Source organism: Fringilla coelebs (assembly GCF_963513975.1).
Source record: "Fringilla coelebs genome assembly, chromosome: 6".
Lineage (NCBI taxonomy): Eukaryota > Metazoa > Chordata > Aves > Passeriformes > Fringillidae > Fringilla > Fringilla coelebs.
Genome location: NC_140034.1, coordinates 49,607,286 through 49,615,273, shown reverse-complemented (window position 1 = coordinate 49,615,273; position 7,988 = coordinate 49,607,286). Strand labels below are relative to the sequence as shown.

Genomic DNA, 7,988 nt, shown 5'->3' with positions numbered 1-7,988 from the left:
ATTGCACAGAGCAACTTAGAGGGAAGAGAATGAACCACAAGCACCTTTATGTCAGAAACAAAATTTGAAACAAATTGTGGATGGCTATTTTGTGCAGTGGCTGCTGTGCCTCGTTCGGACAACTGTATTACACTGTGGCACAGAAATGAAATAGTGAACATGCATAACCAGTCATAGAGTGATCCTAAAATAATCAGACAGTCAGCTGCCACGACCTAGCAGCTTTAACTAGATGGAACATTGCTGTGGGGATCCATTTGCCGGTCCCCAGCACTCACGAAGAAAAAGCATTAATATGCTCCATGGCATTTTTTTACATGCTTAAGAATTCCAATGAAGCCACAGTAATGAATGATCCTGCTAACCCTGGGCACCCTGAGAAGAAACACTGAGGATATACAGATCTTTCTCTGAAAGTTCCAGTAGCTCAGTGTCTTTTGTGATAAAGCATCACATTTCTTGTGGTTTTGGAGTGGCTCCCTGTTTGTTACCTCCGCATCTCAGTAATTGAAACATGGGCCCAGCCCAGCCTACCACACACAGCTGGAAGGCTGCAGGCCATGGTCCAGCTCTTCTAAAAGAACTGTCTGCCACAGGAAGTCCAAAAAAACTTATTGTTGAAAGCACAAGAACTGCACTATTTTCCAGAAAGCTGAGAATATAAAAAAACTCTTTCCCTTTTACATAACACAATATTCACAGTTCTGAAGGTTGTTACATCCCAGTTATCAACAGCTGTTCAATCATTACTCCCCCTCTAACCTCAATTAATATCCCATTTGATTGTGAGTGACAAAAGTGCTGATTTTGATATCTCATCCTCAGTCCTTGGAAAGTTCTTGGAAGAGCCTAAGCGAAGAAGGAGAATAAAGTAATTAGGTATGCCTTGAAAGGCTGCAACCACTAATGCTTATTTGCCCCCACACATCCTAGGGTTTTTTCCTGTCTGTCTGCTTCTCATCCCATCCCCTTTCTTCCTTTTGTTTCCTCTCATTCAAGTATTCTCCTTCCCTTTCCATCCCCAGAAACTACTTCAGATTCTAAAGTACCTATTTAATTTCTGCTTTGCTTTTAGCTAGTCTCAAAACTTCATCACGAGCAAGATCAAAAGAACATAAAATAAAATCTCATTTCACATCCAACACTCAGACCACAAACTGGTGTGCAAGTGGTACGAATTTACACCGATCATCTAGAATCTATTAATCCTTTCAAAAATATTTGCTATCAACCAGCTGTCAGGATGATCAGTAAAACACAAAAATGTTTACGATTCGCGCTAGCCATTCACAGACTGATCACTATAAATAATATTTATGTACACTTCTAAAAAATACTGATATGACCAAAGTGATCCCCTCAATCCTTTCCTGGAAACCTACCTTTTCTCAGACAGCAAGGACAGATAACTTGTGTCCCAAAGAATTGGATGTGAATAACTTGATGAGCAACGGAAAATGAATACAGAATTCAGTCTTGAATACTGTAAGCACTAAAGAGACTTCTTTAACAACTGCATGTTATCTTCTTCAGAAGATAGCATTCTACCACCCATATAGGGAAGTTTTTAAAATCTACATAGATCAAGATATATCCAAATACTATGTGACTACAGAAAATCTCTATGCATGCTCAACAGCAATACAAGCATTACAGTTGCTATTCAGTTCAATTATATATGTATTCACTCACTCTTCCCTCCCATCTTTGTCCTTTCATAGCCCTTCCCCTCCTCTTCCTCTCCCTTTGTTTTTTCATCCCTTCTTTTCTCCCACACACTTTCAAGAAGGCCCAATTCAGCACAGTGTGGCATCAGCAGAGACCAGTGACAGCTGCCGTTCCAGCGACAACAGAGAGTGGATTTAAAAAAAATCAAGGGACAGCTTTAAAGTTTGGGAGAGCTGTTTAAACTGAATATGTAATAACTCTGCTGAGGATTTGGACTTTAGCTGCACTCAATAGGGGTGCTTCATTACCTACTTGTGGGAATGTCACTTGTCTGTGGTGAGGTCACAGCCTCCTGGCGGTAAATTCCGTATGTGCTGTTTAGCCCAGTCGGCTGAAAACAAACCAGCAGATGCCACCCTGATTTGCATCCAGTTGCTATTGATACTAAAGGGACAATATGTGAAAGACAGGAAGTATCATGTGGGAGCCACGCTTCACCAGTGTGAGGGGAAACGAGCTTTCACCTTCTCTATCTAATCATCCCAAGAATTCCTGAAAAAGAAAAGTCTTCCACACCACGAACAGGGCAATCAAAACCAGTTTGGGGATGGATTTGACTCTTACTGATTTATTGGTTATCCTAGGCATTTCTGTGCCACTTTGACTGGGGAGGAGGCGGGGACTCATCAGAAGTAAAAACAGCAACAGCCTAAACCTTGATGTTTGCACTTCTAATGGAAATCACCCATACAAACAATTCAGCAAAATAGTTTCCTCCTGTTTCTTTTGGGTTTGGTTATGTTACACTCACATCATGAAAAATTGATTCAACCTGTCCAAGGGACGACATCACAAATTAGAAACTCCAGCTAACTCTCAGTAATAACTCTTTAGGTACATTTACTCTCCCATACACATTTTCTCTTTCCCTGAAAAGACTTTAAAACACTCACAGCATTCAGACTTTCACTTTTACACCATTGTGATGAGTTTGTGTTTGTAATTTGATCTCATTCCATCACAGAGTGTTTTGCAACGGTGTTTTCAAATCAACCTTTAGTGGGCACACCCTTGCAGCCTGTAAAACACATGGCAGCGTGGCTGCAGTAAAATACACACCGGTGTGCCTGCACTGCCCCTGCTAATCAGAGCTTTTGTTACATTCTTAAACATCACAGATTGAACCTTTCTTGTCTAGAGGGGGTAGAAAAGTTTAAAAAAATGAGAATTTTCATGAACTGAAGATAAACATGAAGCGGGAGGAAAGACTGTGCAGACCAGTAAGGAAAGAAAAGCATTTTGGCTTTTACCAAAGCTTGAGGGAAGATCTTTGAAGCAGGGAACAAGGGCCCACTGAACTGCTTGAATATGAAGCAGATTTGGCTCCTTAAAGCCCAGGTTTAATGTTGAGGATAAGTACAGACACACATGAGAGTATGCTTTGTCTTACTTATTTTTCTAGAGCATTATGTGGCAACACCTTTCTTTCTTGATCTCTTCTGTTTCACATTTTTCCATCTCACTACTCTTCTCTAAACTGACTCCTCACAGTCTGTGTAGCCATTGTCCCATCCCAACACCCATCTACTGCCTTCTAGCTCATGAAATCAAGGTGAAAAGCCAACATATCTAACTTGCTTTGAAATAAATGAAGATTCCATTGCTGCTTCCAAAGAGAAACACCATGGGCACCATAATTTCCAGGTGCAAAGAATGGGTAGCAAAAAGGGAAGTAGGGCCTATAGAAGGCAGCCAGAAAGCATGAAAGGATTTTCCTGGAATTCATCTTAGAACTTTTGGTTAAGCAATGGGAGGAGATACGGACAGCAGAATGTAAGAATGTATGCATGTAAACCAGAGGTAAATACTCAATTTCACTCAAAGGGACTACCATAACAAAATCACTACTAAATATATGTTGAAACACAACTACTTAGGCACATAAAAAAAATTACATGTGCATATCTACATATATATGCACTAAAGGTTGAACAAAGTACATTCCCACTGCAGTGACCTACATGAATCCCTTAGCAGAAGAAAAATATTAAAGGACCTGCAAGAAGATAATCTGCCCTCAGCAGTTCAGGTATGAATGAAAGAAAAACAAAAAGAAGAAAAACACACAGGCACAGTCCCCACAATTACAGGAAGTCAGCAAGCCAGCAGTCAGAATCCCCACATGCTGCATAATATACTGCACCATAAGACCTGCTGGAAGATAAATACGGAGGTCAGTTGGTCTAGCATGCAGCTTATATGAGGTGAATTCCTGCTACTATCACCCTAAAGCCATAAAAAACACCATGTAAGCAAACCTGATTCCACCCTGATTGACACAAAATTATTCTCTACAGTTAATCCAATGCAAACAGGGCCTTGAGACACGAGCCCCATCCCCTCACAGTCACAAAAAGTTCTTTCCGTCGAACCCAGAAGGAACTGCATCCTGGCCTAAGGAATGTGATTGTGGCTAGGGTAAAAAGGCTCCCTACTGCTTAAGTAAACAGCTACACTGGCTTATACCAGCTGAGAATCTGTCAAATACCAACTTATATCAAAATATTCCTCTGAAATAGTTCAACATTCAGATTCCATATACATCAAATCCTTCAAAACGCTCATTCTAATAACAATAAGCCAGTCAGACTGGCTTGCATGACACTGCTTTTCTGCAGAAAGCTCCCAAAATCTGAGTCTCATCCAGTTCCACCTATTACTTCAACAGGTGGATTTGGCCCTTCTGAGGTGAAACGCTGTGAGTGCCCTTAGCACAAATAACTACACTGAGGAAAGGAAGAGAGGATTCACTGAGCCAGTTAAAACTGTCAGAATGTAGATGGGCAACTCCATCCTATCTTAGCTGGAATTAGGCCATGACATTGAGGTTAACCCCCCCACTAGTGCAAAAATACCATGGGTTTTCACTAACCACAAATGGTCAGGAGGCTTGGTGGAACAAGCCCATCCAAGCAATCTCCCAGATGTAAGAGGCAGCAGAACAGCCTCTGGAATGGTGGGATTCCAGCTCAAAGTACCCATGGACACATCCATCAATCATCACCTAAAACTGGACAAAACTGAGCAAGACTGCAAGATTGCTGCAATGCAATCAGGGTGCAAACATCTGATTAAAGCACAAAGACTTCCTAAAAGCTTCACCTCAGTAGTTCTGGAGCATTTAATGGACAGAGCCTCCGTGGAACGAGGATCTCTGAGCAATGAGGAAACTCGCAGAACTCTCTGCCTCCTCCGCACTGGGACACTGACCAACAGGGTTTATGAAGTAAACAATTCAACAGCAGCCCTTCCGGAACAGCTCAGGGTGATGCACTCAGGAATTAAAGTCACATTTATTCCAGAAAAGAGTTTCCAGATAGGGAGCGCCCTGCAGTATTTTATGTCAATTTTCCCACAATGGCAGGTCCTTGGAGTAATATATAAATTCTCCTTATGCTGTGTAACAGTTAGTTGGAATTAGTAAACACATATTGTTTCATTAAAAATACTATGTTCCAGCACATGCATTTAATTTGCCATAAAGTATGGTATGTAAGAAATCACACCATTTGCAATAAATCTGAAAAGATATTAGCATTTTTGGTTCTAATACAAGATATTTTATGCAAGTCGTAAAATTTCAGTGGTATATGGAAGGGGTCTTAGCGAAATACACAAAAAAATATGACTATAAACAAGCCATCATTCTGGTAAGAGGAAATACAAACAACCAGAATAAAAATAGTTGATGCACAAAAGCCATAATGAGGGGGTTGCTCAAAAAATAACTTCTACTTTGAATGGTTTGGATGAAATACAAATTATCCACAGAAAAGTGTGGACTGGCATAAATGTTTGTACAAAATTATAAGTATATTTCTAGAAGTATGCAAGAGACAACCGCCTGCATGCTGCACAAGGTCCCAACAACGCTCTGCGTAAGTGCTAGTGCACAGAGTCCAAACCTCTGCATTTTAATTACTATGCAGCCTCAGATATATTGCCTTTGATATGGAAATGTTCTTGTTCTCTCATCTTCACATACGGTCTCATGCACAGAAATCTTTATCTGATTCATAAAAAATAAACTAGAATCCAATCTCAACACCTGACCTCAGTGCTTAGAAGTTTTTTACTAAGCATGGTGTCACTATAAAAAGAATGGGTAATATTGGTGTAAAGTTAGATATTTGGAGCAATGATATGAAGGATTTGCAGTTAGGAATCAAATCAATACTGCACCTCTGAGGTTTTAGAGTTTCCTATTGCCTTATGTCAGTCTACCAGTGACTGGAGACACAATTGACTACACCTTTCTGTGTAGCTCAAGAAGAAAGAAAAAATATTTAAATGACATCCTGCCTTGCCACTGATGGAAGAGATGCAACTCAGCCCCTTGCTGTACAGAATCAGTTCTGAAATCTAATAAATCACTAACTTCAAACTTTTCACCTTTTTTTTTTTTTTAAATTCGGATGCTACATTCTTGAACATATTTTAAAGGTGTGCACTACAAAGCTTGCACAGGAAGAAGCAAAACATTTCCCAAGCTTTACTTTGACAAACAGGTAAAATAAACATTAAAATACTTGAAATACAAACTCAGTACTTTGCTGTATCTTATATTAATATGCTGGCCATAACAAGGCTAAAAAATTTTGCTTTGACAAATTCTACTAGTCACTCAGAAAAAACATTAAATATTCAGACCTATTTAGGTAATTCTCCTAGCTCTATAGAATTACATTCTCTTTTTCTAAAGAATATGATCTGTGTAAGCTCTCTATAGATGATAATGGCCCATCTGTAAATCATTTTGTTGCAGGTTATCTGTTTTTTATCACTGCTAGTACCTGTCTGTCCCTGATATGATACCCTTAAACACATTAACTTGATGGAATGTTTTGCCTGACTTCAAAAAAACATCCATTGATCCATTCTGCACTATAAAGGAATTACTCTGATTAACCTAGTTTAACAATATACCTAATTTTATCCTACTCTTTCCAATCCACAAGATTCAAGAAATATTTGATTGGACTAATTTCCAAGCAATGATTTTCAGACTTGGGATGCTGGTTTTTTTCTTCTTAATTTAAGAAGACAAAACAGTAAACATAAAACTGATATGAGTATTTTAAAATATACAAGAGGAGGAGAGAAACGACTGTGTACTGATTCTTGTTTCTTTAAGAGAAAATCCATTTTTCAGGCTCCTGTTGTACTAATTGAAAGAGAATTATTTAAAACTTCACTGAATACTTGAATAGATGATGGGTATCTGTAGCAGTTTCACGAGTTCCAAAGAACTCTAGACTTTCTGAAAGACAGTAAACTAAAAATTGGCAGGAAATCTCTTACAATGATGTCACAAATATTTGTTGTTGCCACAGAATACTGTTTTAAAAGAACACCTACTTCTGTGCTGAAAAGGCTTTGGGAACATGTAATTATCCAGTTTTATCACTGCAGAAATCGGCCGCTTTCCAGCAAATATATCTATCAGATCTCTGTCTTCTCTGCAGAGCTACATCTAAATAAATAGGCACATATTTCAGACAGACATCACAGCAGTCCAGTACACAACCTTACTAGTGATAGGATTTTATGGTGTTTTTGTTGTTTTCATAATGTGACACAAAGGCCTGCAATGACACATCTACAGATACATACTGTGGGAGAATCATGTGTCTAAAAAACTCCAAGTGGCTCATACAAAAGAGAAGAAAATTCAGTTTCTGTGGTTTGGTAATAAGTCCCCTAAAAGTTCCCATTCTTGCTGTTCTACCTGAGGAAAAATAGAAAGTTGTATAAATAAAAATTACACAAAAAGCCACTGAAAGGGATTAACAGAAAGCAGCTTGCTACAGTACAAACCTGAAACATGCACTTCTGTGTTTTGCTGCTACTTGACGAGTATCACTTCACACAGCAGCACTTCTCTCCCGGGTTCTGACACCACGCAGAAACATCTCAAGGCTCTGCCTCTGTGATTTACTGTACCAACTGAAATGTTTTAAAAATATGTCGCTGTATGACTGCAGTTGACATAGTTCACGTATACACAAACACCCCTATTTACATAACTTTGGAAAACTTTAGCCATTACACGCAAAGTCTGCCAAACGAGCCCGCTGATCTCTAAAGTCACACTGTGGAAAAAAGGAAATATACAACATCCCATTGTATGGGGTGGAAAGCCAAGTGCATCCTGGTGTCTCTCTCCGAAGTAATTTTTGTTCTGGAAAGTAAATAAATAAATAAATTGATCGACTGAAGCCTTTGGAGTGTGACCTATACACTTCCAAGGCAGAAATCTA

The 7,988-nt window shown here is 39.2% G+C and overlaps 1 long non-coding RNA gene across 1 annotated transcript; it reads right to left on the bottom strand.

The window, feature by feature from the left end:
* Positions 1 to 595: 595 nt before the first annotated feature.
* LOC311155466 lies at positions 596 to 7,677 on the bottom strand. The gene is made up of 3 exons (XR_014616283.1): positions 7,546 to 7,677; positions 7,342 to 7,456; positions 596 to 849 (listed from the first exon to the last, which is right to left on the bottom strand). It is a non-coding gene; the product is annotated as an uncharacterized lncRNA (long non-coding RNA).
* Positions 7,678 to 7,988: the final 311 nt, after the last annotated feature.